At 43.7% G+C, this 14,153-nt stretch overlaps 1 protein-coding gene across 2 annotated transcripts in view; it reads right to left on the bottom strand.

The window, feature by feature from the left end:
* The window catches only part of ACKR3 (atypical chemokine receptor 3), a 27,242-nt gene extending 23,040 nt beyond the window's left edge, over positions 1-4,202 (bottom strand). For both annotated transcript variants that reach the window (XM_019554467.1, XM_019554468.1), the window contains exon 1: positions 4,077-4,202. The gene's annotated coding sequence lies outside the window, so the exon portion shown is untranslated. The remainder of the gene's footprint in view (positions 1-4,076) is intronic.
* Between the last annotated feature and the right edge of the window lie 9,951 nt (positions 4,203-14,153).

Raw genomic sequence — 14,153 nt, 5'->3', positions numbered from 1 at the left:
CTCATACCCTTGCTCCACCACTTCCATCTTGACCATCTCCATCTCTCTGAATGTTTCCCCTACTCGCCTAGCAACCTCCTGCTCTTCTATTTCCATGGCACCTGCTAGCACTATGACATAGTCAGGTTCCAATTGCTCTGCTAACACGTCAGCCCCAGTAGCCCCATTGATAGCTGGCAGGTTTGGTTTTGCAGAGCTTGGGGTAAGGTTGGCTGGCATCTGAGAAGGCTCACCCATTTCCCAGAAATTTTTAAAGGCCATGTTTTCAGGCTTGTTTGCTAGGGAGGGGCCTTGCCTTGTCTGAGCCCTAGCTGGTCTGGGAGATCCCCAAACCCAGTGAAACTGTAGACTGGTTCATATTGAAACTTGGACTATATAGTAACTAGTGTCAGACCCACCATTAGGGGAATGTAGAGTTAGATTAGTACTCCCTGTGATCACCTACTGCTGCCCCCTTTTCAGGCATGGAGCAGTCCACATGGTCCCCCTACAAATCAAGTCTCTCTCACTCCCACTTTCCCCACCTGACTTTCCTGCCACACCTAGATATCAGTGGGAGAGGGAATTGTACCATGCCAGCTGGCTCACCTATCCTCAAAGGTCAGTCCTTGACCGTACCTACCTGTCCTGACACCACTGCACCTAACAGGATGTAGCACCCTTTGGGGTCTCCTGGCATGTTGTCTCCCCTCTGCAGTGCCCTATAGGGTTTGTTACCAGTTCTTGCTGGACTCATTCCCCTACGTTCTCTTCCCTCAATGTCAACTGGGTCCTTTCCAGCACCAGTCTCTTCCTAAATCTCCCGTCAGCCCCAATTACAATAGAGAAAAGGGGGAACGATCAAATCCAGCAAGTAGTTTCAGTCAAAAGTGGAATATTTAGAAAAAGTCAAAATGTTCAATTTTAACACTTTTTAAAATTAATTATTTTTGTTGCAAACCCAAATTTAGCTAGCGTAAGACATTACATTCTGGAGGACATATTGGGGGAGATGGTTCTTTGTTTTTTACATGCAAGAAAGAAACATTATCTTTAAAAAAAGAACAGTTTGTTTTCCAGGATAAATTCAGGAAGCTAAACTAGTGATGTTTGAGTTCTGAAACCTCAAAGTATTTTTGTTGGTTTACATCAGTCTGTAATGACACTGTATCCAGCAGGACATCACAAGAGTTCTCTACTTTTCTGTTTCTTTTTAAAAAAAAAGCAAGAATAAAGATTGTTTTATTGGTCTTTCTCAGCTCTTACACACAAAGCCATAAAGGCAACACACTGATCATGCACATCACACATAAATACATATCTGCCCTCTTCTATACAACAAACAAAGGACTGCAATCAATAAATTTCATTTTATGAGAAGTCACAGCTAGGTGTAGAAGTCAGTCCTTGAGTTTCCTCAAGTGAGGGCTCTTTTATGAATCCAAAGGAATGGCTTAGGGATTCTGTTGTACTGAACTGAATCCACGAGCTCATTACAATGTCACTCTGTCTTAGATATCCTGTGGCAGAATCTTCTTGGAATGTATTTTGGTTCAGACTTGGGTCAATGATGGTTGACTTGACCTTAAAATAAATCCAGGCAATTTCAAGCCAGCAACCCATTGACTACTGTTTGCAATATAATAATGGGAGAGATCAAGCTCAGATAAGTCTAAAGTTAACATAAATTTAAGGAGAAAGGAACAATATTCATCCACTATATGATAAAGGGGAGGTTTTTTATGTGGGCAGAATTCAGAGCATTCTGAGTAGCAATTTTAGTACCACATATGGTAAATGTATCTTGATTCTGTTAAGTAGTATGCTGATGTCTTAACCAGGCTGGCAGTAAGACAAGAGGTATGGAATTGTATGGGACTTTTTGTTACAGTGACTGGATGGTGGTCCTTTGTTTACATATAAGCTAGTTTTTGTGAGAGGTATTTTATATAGATCCCTAAGGAAAGATCTTAGAGGACATGCCTTAAGTACTCTGTGCACGTGTGTGCAATAACTCTAATCATTTTGTTTTATGGTCAGGCAACCAAGGGGGAAAACCTGACCCTGTGGAAGCCAAGAGGAACTGCCCCATCAGCTTAAATGGGGACGTGATTTCCCCTTCTTTATTGTGCATTTTATTTTTGTTGAATAAAGGTATATATAAACCATCCAGCATGTACCAGTTCCATATTGTGGAGATAATGGGAGATAACCTTTTCAACCCACAAGTGAAGTAACGTAACATTAAGCCACTGTATTTTCTCCCCGTTTGCAAAATATCAGCAAAAATGTTGATTTGAGAGACTTCATATTTAAATCCTTTATCTTTTATTCAATCTACCTGTGACAGATTTTTAAGTGATTACTCTTCTGAGAAGCAAAAGAAGGATAAACCCTTTACTTGCACAGGTACAAATCAGAAGTAATTTCAGCAAAGTAGAACTGCCATAGAAAATGGGGTTCTCTGTATACAAGAAAACAACTGAAGATACTAAAAGCAACAAAAAATTAACTCAGGCTTGCTACCATGCCAGCTGACTCAGCTGAGAACATGCCTTAAAATCCAAGCTAGGCTTTCTACTCCGACTAGTAACTCACCCACTTTTCAGTGAGAATGCAAACTAAATCTTGAGTGCTGATAGTCCTCTAGTGCCCTCCCTTCATGCTCAGGGACTAGACAAATACTTCTATAATTCCCTGGAAAAGATTCAGAGCAGTTCAGTTTACTGCAGCAGAAGGATCCACGGGATGTCCCCCACATGCCCTACCAAAATATACAGGAAAATGCAGCATCAGTAAGGACACAGCAAGTTGGAGAACATGGCTCCTCACACTTGGATAAGGCTAATTCAGAGGCTCAGACCTTGGTACTAATCACCCAAGCTTACTTTGTGGAAAAGACTTTCTAAGGCTGTGTACATGCAATGCACCATTACACTACACTTGTCATTTTCATTATGCAAAATAGCTGTAAACTTTATTATATCAAAACAGCAGTGTTTCCCATTCATTTTGTACTAGTAAAGATGATCAGGCTGGGCAGTGTTGAATAACGTTTTTCAGGCCTAAGTAGTCTATCAAATTAGCATGGGTAAAGCATGCCCTTTTCTGAAGCTAATGGCACACAGGAAAGTGATGTCTGGCTGCCTTTGACTCCCCTGCCTGAATAACCAGGTACACATTCACAGCTGCCTCACAGCTGTGAGCTGCCATCAACCAAAGTCCAGTTTCTTACCTGTGGATCTGAGACACCTAAGCCACTCTGGCACTGGGCTTCAAGGAGTACCACATCTACCCAAACCCTGTAAGCAAGAAACAGACCCCCTCTACAAGTGATCTGTCCTAGGACATCTGCAACTCTTCCACTACTACTTGGATAGCTCCATCAGAGCTAACAAAAATACAAAATGACTGTACACCTCTTTGAAAAAATGTCTAAATGACATGATGTCTCATCTACCCCAGTGATTAGACTTCTCCATGGAACTGCACCATACTACCATGGGAAGATTTCCCTTCAAAATTATAGCATGGAAAAAGCCTCCTTATGGTTTCATTTTACTGGCTATGTCAGTGCCTATTGTTCTGTAATAATCTCTTTTACACAATGCCACATATGCCCTTTTTTAACCTGAGCAAGGAAACTATTGGTATGTTTTTCTATTAAAAACATGTTTCTACTAATGCAGCTGTATTCTAAGCAAAGGTCTCATTTACATTAAAACATAAATTATTCCACTACTTTTCCATTCCTGATTGACTACACAATTCCTAGTTACATGGCATAACACTTGAACCTGAAATACATAAACTGAGACAAAGCAACAATAACGGTTTGACAGTACATCAGGATTTTACTTGTTATTCAAAGAGGTTAGAATTGCCATTGTAACACTACAGAGAATCTTGACTTTTTCAGAGGAGATAAAATATGTTTAAGGAATGCAGTGCTCGAACTCAGCATTTCACATGCCTGTATAATTTAAACTGTTGATAACTTCAGTACTGATTCAAGCTAAATCTTAACTAATTGGGATTTTTTTTACTACTGCCTGAAATATAGTGTGAAAATTAACACATTAAATTGCAATTAGTACTGTTATGCATCTCACAGCAGTTGGTGCTTCATTCCAGATGTACATTACACTTGAATATTCACAGCTGATCAGCCTTCTAGTACAGAAATTCACAGAACGAATCTTTCCTTGAGGGATAGAGGGACGAATGAGAAACTGTTAGCAAGCTCTCTACATCCTTATCCACACTCTATAGAACATTATTTTGTTCTGAGAAATGCGAAACTGCATCAATATTTGGTTTTAAAAGTTACTTTAAAACCACCGTGGAACACTGAGTATATCCAAGATATATTTGAAATATAGCAACTAGCATACTAAATCAGACCAAAAATCCACTAAGCCAGTATCTTGCCTCAGGCCATAGCTAACTCCTGCTGCTTCGGAAGGTAGTTTTTTGTAAAAATCTGCTGCTAGGGAATGTTATTTCCCAACCCAAATAAATTAGCAGTCAGCTTGAGCTTATACCTTGCAAGAGACTTTACATTCCATTATACTTTCCATTATCTTTATAATAACAGGGATTGTCTTATTCTCCCAACAAATTTCCAATTCTTTTTTAATCCTGCTAAAATCCTGTAGCAGCAAGTTCCACAAGTTAATTCTGTATTGCATGAAAATATTTCCTCATCAGTTTTGTATTTGCTGCTTTCCATATTCATTTAGCATCCATTTATTCTTACAGTGTAAAAACAGCTTGCTGTGACAGGTGTAGCTGTAGCCAGTTATGGTTAGAAGATGCTGCCTGTCTAATGCACAGAGTCACATCACAATAACATGTAGCCACAGTTGATACCTTTGTTCGCAGTCTTGGACCCACTCTTATATTAAGGCAAGAATTACATTCACTGAACCAGATTTAAACCAATTCAGTTTGACAAGCCATCCTACATCAACACTGGGAAAACTAAGTCCTGTGATTCTCCACCCATCTTGGCCCAACACTGACCAACAAAACTGTGCTTAAACTCAAATTAATCTAAACCACAGGAACTATGGAAAAATGCAAGGGGGCTGCATAAGCACAGGAAGGAACAATCCTCAATCTTAATATATTTTCAGGTCTGTTTTGTTGTTGTTTCTCAGTTTGCCATGAAAGCAAAGCATTTTTATAAGCATAAAGATACCCCTTTTGCTATATTATGGACTCCCTGATGCAAATAGGCACACTGCTGCCCCAGGCTTGGAGAAACATGTGTCTATAGTGAGCATAAAAGTGTAATTTATCTAACTCCCATCTTTCAATGAGTATTAAGTCATCCATAGACTACATAATACCCAGAGTTTTAGTGGACTTAGATGACTACTGTAACAAGGAGAAAGAAGAGTGTTATGTTTTAAGGTGTCTGGACGCAATGGAAAGCTAGACAAAGAACCTGTATCACCTCTTCCCTTTTTATTCTCGCAAGCTGACTCCACCTTCTCCAGCTAGGAGGTAACTGTTCTTATAGTACTCTGAGGGTAAGCAGAACACTTCAGCTTCTAGGGCTGCCGCCAATCCAGCACCTTTCAACAGAACTGAACTCACTGGAGAGGAAAGAAAGAAAGAAAAATAAATGTAGTTGTTTTCAAAGTGTTATATTACTGATTTACATAAAAGTGGGGGAGTCAGGTTCCCGAAACAGTAGCCTTCTTAGTAGGGGAATGGTCTTCTTCCACTAAAAGATGTTAAAAAAATAAAGTCAGAACCCTCACCCTAATTCTGATCTCAGTTGCAATAGTGAAAAATCAGCAGTGAAGTTACACTACTGATTTTATTGGGCCCATTTGCCTTTGAGATATCTAATTTTACAGGAATTGTAAGTATCATATTATTTATAGATAGCTTATATCTATACACACACATATACACATATACACACACACACACATATAAAGATAAAGATAATGTTTGAAAGGGGACAGGAACCATTTAAGAATTGTAAAGGAAAGTCAGATTTACTGGGTTGCAGTATGAATTTAACAAGGCAAACTCAATGCTAATAAGACATTCAGACAGAAACAAACAGCAAAGCAATATAATAACTCCTACTTGGACAGTGAAACAATTGTATTTCTAATTAGCACTACAAATGCCTTCTCTCCTTGCAGAAATTTTTATAAACAAAAATTGTGCACTTAAATTGTAGCTAGCATTTGGGTTTTGTTTTTTCTTCCTTTATTTTGATTTGGCTGCCTAACAAAATAACCTTACATAGCTAAATGGAAGCTACACATTAATCCTGGAAATCTCCCTCGCCCACCAGTAGAGTTGATTGGAAAATTTCCAAAAAATCCTTATTTTTCTTCTTTTTTTTTTTTTTTTTACAGAAAATGTGTTTTCCAAAATACCTGAGATTTCCAGGGGAAAATATTGATTTTGTGAAAATATTTCAATTTTCCATCAAGAAAATCCAATAGACTGTTTAGTTCCATTTCAAGCTGACATTACTTACTGACTGAGCTTCCATCAGTGGCGATGTGTAGGGTGTGCATGTGTACCCCCTGAGAGCGTCGGCACACTCCCTATCAGGCCATGCTCCCCACTCAGGGAATGAGCAGGGGGGCAGGCAGGAGTGCCGGCTCCCCCGCTGTGAGCACCAGCCGGGGAGCAGGAGCACTGCAGCTGCTTCCCAGCCAACATGATTGGCCATGGGAGACCCCCCACCCCCGATCAGTACGATTGGCTGCAGGGGACCTCCCCTCCCAGTTGCTGACTGGTTGCTGCAGGGGGAAACATGCCCTCCCTGACTAAGGTGGCACCAATTGTCCATGGCTGCCATGGTGCCTTATGGGAACTGCTGCTTGGATGCCTCATTCTCCTGGATGGGTCAGGCTCCCAGATGAGACTACATTACCCATACTATATTTACTTGATTCTAAAATGAGGGTTTTTCCCCGCCAATTAAAATTTCCCCCATTTAGGATCAGAGCCAGAGTAGCAGCTGCTGCCTGCCCTCCCACAGCCTCTGCCTCCCCTCAGCTGCTCCTGCTTGCAGCCTCAAACCCCTCACTCCCACTCTCTTCTCCTGTCTCTCCCTGGAGATGCTCCCTGATTCCCACCACCCACTGTTTACCTTTGCTTTAGCGCTGCAGGCTCCACCCCTGCTCCAGCCTGGTGTACTGACCATGTGCTTGCTCTGGCCCCTGCCTGGTCCAGTGGCAGTGGTGGCCAGGGGCCTGAGGCTGCAGAGGAGAAGTGTGGTGGGGAAAGGCTGCAGGAGGGGAGATGGGGAGAAAGGGGACAGGGGGCTTGAGGCTTGGTGGGGCAGAAATGCTAGGCGGCCAGACACAAGGTGACATGCAGTGGGAGGGCGGTACTTGGAGAGGGACAGGCGGCAGGGGGAAATTGGGGGGGAGGCTTGCCCCCCCATCCATACACCCCCTACCACTGCTTTCCCTCATGCAGCAGTGGTGGGAGATGAATTTTAAATTACCCTCCATTAATTAAATTCTATACATGGACAATTATAACAAGTTTATACATATTCCATGTATAGTATCTAATTATTGGAAGGGTCATCATAAATTCAGTGCTGTGTTAGATTCAGGTAAATATGATATTACAATATCCCCTTTGGGTGAGCAGTTGCAGTGCATCATTGAAGTCTCACCATCATAGTGTATATTGGAAAATTAAATGGCTGGAGACCTCAGAAGTCTGAGCTGGGCTGAGCCAGGCTAGCCAAACTACCTCTCCCATGAGATACTGGAGCAGCTCAGGCAGATGCAGATTACCAGTGAACCAAGAAGAAACAAAATATCTCAAGATTTCAGACTATTTCACTAAATGGGCCTGTAGTAGGACTGGTGCTTCTGGGTGGTTGTGATGCCCCCTGATGGTCACATGGCTCCTGCTCTCTTCTAACCCTAGGTTATGCTCCCTTTTCCCCCTCCTGCCGTGATTCTGGAAAGGGAGGCTTCCCAAGGGTCCCAGAGACAGCCCCACTCTGTCTTTCTGCCAGTGGATCCCTTTTGGACCCTGCTTGTCCTCAAAACAGCCTTCACACTAGGTGTGCCCCCCTGCCCCAGGGGCACCTGTAGCCTTATGGGATATTCAAGGCCTCTGACCTCCCCTACAGTCATGCTCATGCCTCACAGATGTTAACGAGAAATCATCTCAGTGGGCTTACAGCCCAGATCCAGCCTTATGCCTCCATACTTTCTTGCCTCATCCTTCTTGTTGTCTAGCCCCTCACAAGCACTGGGCCCCTGCCCCCATCTCTTGCCTCCCTGGCCCTTGGTCCTTGTTCTGCCCCTCTAGGGCCCCTGACCCTGTCTCTCTCTTTCTCTGTCTCTGGGCCTATGGCCATGGTTCCCAACTTCTTGAGCTATCCTGCAGCTTGGACCCTACCTCCAGCAGGATCAAGCCTCCCTATGCCGGTCTGGTACTACTAAGACCTCCTTTTCACTTTCTAGTTCCAATCTAGTTTCCCAGTATAACTGTAGACCAAAAATATAAGCCTCTGAGCTGAACTAAAATTCTAAGCCTACTAGCTGCATACAGATTTTTCCTCTTCCTGGGTCACTGAGTCTGCAAGCCCCTCAGTCCTTGCTTCTAGTTCCCAGGTGCAGCAGGACCACAGGCATAATCCTCAGTCTCAGCCATCCTACTGCAGAGCTCTTTCTGCTGTAACCTCCAAGACCAGACTGACTGCCCTGGCACAGGCCCTGATCTTAAATGCCTCCCAAGCCCTGCCCCTTTCTGGTCAGGTGGCTTTCCCCAGCCACCTGAAGGGGTTTCTCATTAGGGCCTGATACTGGCAGTTGCTGTTCTAGGAGCACCCTGGTTGCTTAAACTAGGCTCTATTCTACTGTATCCTACTGAAGAATAACTAGCCCTGCAATAGGCATTCTGGGCACATCTACATGTGTATTAATGTGCTTTAGTTAATGCGCATTAAATCCAGTACCTCTATCATGAGGTACTAAAGGAAAATGTGCATTAGCTTGTCTTAATGTGCATTAACCAAAGAGCAGCAGTTTAAGTAATGCTTAATGCTCATGGGCCTTTGTACACACCACAAAATTGGCCTTTAAAGCTGCTTAAATGCCCTTCTGCACTGCTTTAATGACATTTGTGTTTGCACGTTTGCAGCATATTCCACTTTAATGGGGGTGCTGTTTGCAGGCTCGATGGCATATTCCACTTTAAATGCCTGTGGTACGTAACAAGATAAAACACCTTCAAAGCATTTTAGTTTGCTACCTAACAAAGTACAACAGTGCATGGGGTGCTGGAAGCCAACATGCTTGGGGCTTGGTGGGTCCTGTGCAGCTCAGGGGCTGTGGGACCTGGTGGTATCCCATGCAAGCAGGCTCCACTGAAGAAAGAAAAAAAAAAAGCAGCAAGCCTGATTTTTTTTCCTCTCTAGTGCATGTGCACCTGCCTGAGCTGTGTGGGGGCCTGGTGCTTCCCTCCAAAGCCATGGGGGGCGGGTGGTGCTTGACTCTGCAGCAGCAGTGCCCCTCAGGACCACTGAATTGGGCTGAAGGGAAGGGGGGGCAGGGCTGGGGTCAGGTTGGCGGAGCCGCTCCACACCTGGGGGAGGGGGAAGGCCAGATGGCACCACTTCTGAGAAGGAAGGGGGCTGAGGTGGGCTGGGAGAGCTGTGTCCCACCTGGGGGGGGGGGGGGGGTTGGGCCAGGAGTACCGTGTCACTGAGAGGGTCAGAATTCATCTTAGCCCCACCCTGCAGTTACCCCTCCAATGCTGCCACTCATCTGCAGAGACATGTCTCGGTGCTCCCAGCCCAACCCAGCCCAGCCTGGCCCTCTGCATCTGTGTGGCTGCACGGGACAGCCAGGCAGCAGCTCCCTGCAGGTCACTGTAACAGGGGCCGGGCAAGGAGTGAAACTGAGCCGCAGGCGGCTCGTGTGGGGGGAAGGCTGCCTTCATGTAATCAAGAGTCGGGGACGGGGGAGGTCCTGTGAGAGGAAAGTGTGTGTGTGTGCATGGGTGTCCGTGTCTGTCTATGTCCATGAGCAGAAAGTGAGAGTAGAGTGTGCATGCCTGTGTGTGTGCATGTGTGTGTGTACATTTGGCCATAGAGGGGGCAGGGAGCAGGGAGAAGAGGCAGGCATGTGCCCCTCACCTCAGCAGGGTCCACCCAGCCTCCCCCGCCAGCACTAGGAGGTGAAGGGGTCCCTCTCCATCCCTGTAGCTCAGCTCCCATGTAGGGAGGGGGCCTCCAATTTTGTGCTTGCCAAGGGCCCCAGTACTCCTTAATCTGTCTCTGCCCACCCCCCACCACCCTCTGACTAACCTGCTGCGTGAGGGGGAGTGGGGTGGTAGATCCTGGGTTGCTCTTTTCTTCAAAAAGTGATCTTCAGCTTAAAAATGTTGAAGACCACTGGCTTAGAGTGAACCCAGTCATGAGAAAGTTTAACTCATGGCATGAAACACAGCCCTCCACAAAGCCCTTTAGCTGACACAGAGCAATTGGATCACTTGGTAAGCTGAGAACAAGCAAACAATATGTGGTTTAATAACGAAAGATGTAAAGTCATATGTCTAGGAACAAAAAATGTAGTCCATGTTTATGGGGAGGTGGGGGGAGATGTATCCTGGGAAGCAGTAGCTCTGAAAAGAACTTAGAGGTCACAGTGAATAACCAGTTGAATATGAGCTCCCGGTGTAACACTGTGGCCAAAGGGGCTAATGTGATCCTTGGATATAAAAACAATGGAAAAGAAAAAAGAAAAAAATAGGTCAGATTACCTCTGTATTTGGCACTGGTGTGAACACTAAGGGAATACTGCATTTAGCTCTTGTGTTTATAGTTCAAGAAGGACACTGTTAAATTGGAGTGGGTTCAAAGAAGAGCCATGAGAATAGTTTAAGGGTCAGACAACAGGCCTTATAGTGGAAGACTGAAGGAGCTCAATCTGTTTAGTTGAATCTAAACAAAGGGTAAATTAAGGAGTGACCTGATCACCGTTTACACGGGGAACAGAAATTTGATAATAGAGAACTCTTATTCTGGCAGACAAAAGTATAACAAGGGCCAGTGGCTGAAAACTGGAGCTAAACAAATTCAGACAAGCAGTAAAGTATATACGTTTAATGGGCAGAGTTAATTAATAACTGCAACAGTTGACCAAGGGTTGTGGTAGGTTCTTTGTCCCTGGAAATTTTTAACTCAAGTTCAGATATTTAATTCAGTAGTACCCTATGACCTGGATTACACAGAAGATGAGACTGGATGACTTCAGTAGTCCCATCTGGCTATATAACTTATGAATCTATGAATAAAACCATCCCCTACACACATTTGCATTTATCTGTCAAGGAGGAAAGGAGAGGGAAACATGTTTTTGTGCTCCCAAATTTAGTCACCTCAGTAACACATTTTATATACAGGACTTAGATAGATGGTGATTTGACCCAGGCTCAGTGCAGAGCTCAGACTTATTCCAGAAATGGTGTGAAGTCCTGTGATGTCCCTGCCAATCCACCTTCAGGAATTTTGTATCTTGGTTACAGCAAGGGATCCACGACAGTACAATTTAGCATGAACTAACCTGGGTATGCCCTGTGGGACTTAAGTATGGGCACAATGCTAAGGATGGTGCTTGTTCCCCTGTTCCTTATACTTGGCTGTGACCCCTTCTTCACAGGAGTCCAATTCCTACACAGCACCCATGGAGGATCTCATGCAAGGTAAGTATTCTACATTGCTCATATTTTCTGCCTGCAGATTTGAATGAAACTAGTGCTCTTTGCTCACAAAAGCAGATGGCAGAACTGTATTCTCAAAGCAAATAAACAATCAATCAGATTTTTATGGTTAGGTTTGAAGCATTCCAAATGTTATGGTGCATGCAATCAAAATGTGCAAGTAACTGCAATGGTGAGAGCACCACACACCCACAGACAGCTCTGAAAGTCATCTGAGGTTATTATTAGTTTGTACATAGAATCAAGGGACATCAGGGAAGCCAGGACAAGCAGTTGGCTGCAACCTGGCCAACTGACATTCATGCTGCCCGTTCTGAACTAGCCTTGCTTTCAATTTGGATTCTTTAACAAATAACTAGTGGCCAGATTGATGAACGTAAGGTCAAAAGGTAAATCCAAGTGAACTGAAAGGGCTCCATAGAGTAGTTAAGTGTCCAATAAAGAGGCCCAGGCATCAACTATTATCTTACTTCTAAAATAAACACAAAAGATGCTATTTTAAATTATTTTCACCCCCATCCTTCATTTTCGAGGGAGGCATCTTTTTTATTCTTTAGGGTTTATAAAAAAATATATATGTGTTGGTACTTATCTGTTTGGTTTACTGAGATAGTTTTTTGCAGATAAAAACTAAGCAAAGGTTGGAGAAACATGTGGAGCCAATGATCAGTCAGTTTCAGTATAGCATACTGTACACAAGGGGTGTGTCCCCACAAGTATGCACCCCACACATGCTAACAGGCAGGCGTTCATCACACTGCTAATTATCAGTGTGGGAGCAAGGGGTTTTGATACCCAATGTCAAGAGATCCCAGTGTCAAAAAAACCCACAGCAGAAAAAAGTGGGGCAATGCACAGGGCAGCAGCGTGTGCCACCTGAAACTGGACCCTGGCTGTCCAGACCCACATTCGGGCTGCCTGGATCACTGCTGCTGGAGTCCCAGGAGGCCCCCGGGAACCCAGGGCGCTTGTGCAGGGACATTCCTCAGGGACAACTAGCAGCAGCACAAATATGTGCCGCTGCTATGTGTGCCCAGGGAACACACATACCCACTTGTGGGGACACGCCTAGGAAGGCCATCCTGGGATGTCAAAAACAAAACCAGGGGGAATCCAGGGCAGCACCTAGCATGCAACTCATAATTATGACTGAAAATGTGCACCATGTATTATCACAGAGTAAAAGATACCACTTATGCTGTATCTTGAAAATGAGGTAAACTATCAATAATGCATTTTGATTTACTGCAAGTTCAGGACAGGTCAATGTGCCAGGAATAATTCCTTCATGAAGAAGATTAATGTTCTTTTGTGGCTGGTATTTACTTTATGCCATGAGCAATATAACTTCTGCCAGTTCTGTGTGAGCTAATATAAGCAGACTGTGGTATGCTGATGATATCTCAACCCCTCAAGATCTGTTTTGTCAAAAGACCCCTACTATGCCATGCATTTCTATAAGAAATTGTTGGCATTAAGTAAAGGTAGTAGAAAGGGAAACTAGAAATCCCAATGTCAAGGAAGAAAGAAATGCCACTTCAGTGTATTTACTTACTGTGCAGCCATTTCTGGGTCTTCTCAGTCAAGAAAACTATGTATTTCTATGTTATTCCAATTGGTACTTATTGTAAGAGATCCATTTAGACCATTACAAAGCTGTAACCGTGGAATGAAGCCAGCTGAAGCCTTTAAAAGTGTTTTAGAAACCATCATGGCTAACAGTGTAGAATATGGATTTTGAAAAGGATTGGGAAGGAAAGTGGTAGCTTAGAGGCATAAATCTGGAAACAAAATAGCATGTTAGATGCCATGAGCTGTTTGGATCTCAACTGTTAATAATCTACCTTTATACAGGAATAGTGGTCTTCACGAATTCTGCATAGGACCACATCAGGTACCATTTCTTACCATTAGATCGTAACTGATAAATTAATCATGACATAAGAGGAACCTTAATTGATACATAGTAGAGGATATCAGACAGGTGTTCTAAAAAGATGGAAATGACCAAAGCAGAAGTAAAACCCTTGACAGAAATTTAATGCTGATGATAGCTCCCATCTTTATTCACAATGGGCGCTCACAGAAGTGATGGTTTGTTGTGCAACTGGGCCCCTGAAGCACTCTTCAGCTGTGCCCTTACAGAAGCACATGGCTGCAAACTAGAGTGCTTTAAAAGTGCCCGATCACATGACAATCTGAATCTTCATTAAAATTGAATCCCCCACCCGGAGACCCAACAGCGAACATCTGTTAGGTCTGGGGAAATCACTGTAACTCACAAGGCTTCCTACAATGTGCCATGAGTTACAGCAGGGAGCATACATCTGTCAGTGCCCCCTATTCTTTACTTATTCACAGAACAAATATGGCATGATTGGCAATTGTGCCTCATAATTGTGGTTTCAATTCTGTTTTGGAGGGAGTTCTGAGGATAA

The sequence above is a fragment of the Crocodylus porosus genome, unplaced genomic scaffold, assembly GCF_001723895.1.
Source record: "Crocodylus porosus isolate Cpor-Errol unplaced genomic scaffold, CroPor_comp1, whole genome shotgun sequence".
NCBI lineage: Eukaryota > Metazoa > Chordata > Crocodylia > Crocodylidae > Crocodylus > Crocodylus porosus.
Note: the sequence above shows the minus strand (reverse complement) of the source record. Positions and strands in the feature narration are given on the sequence as shown.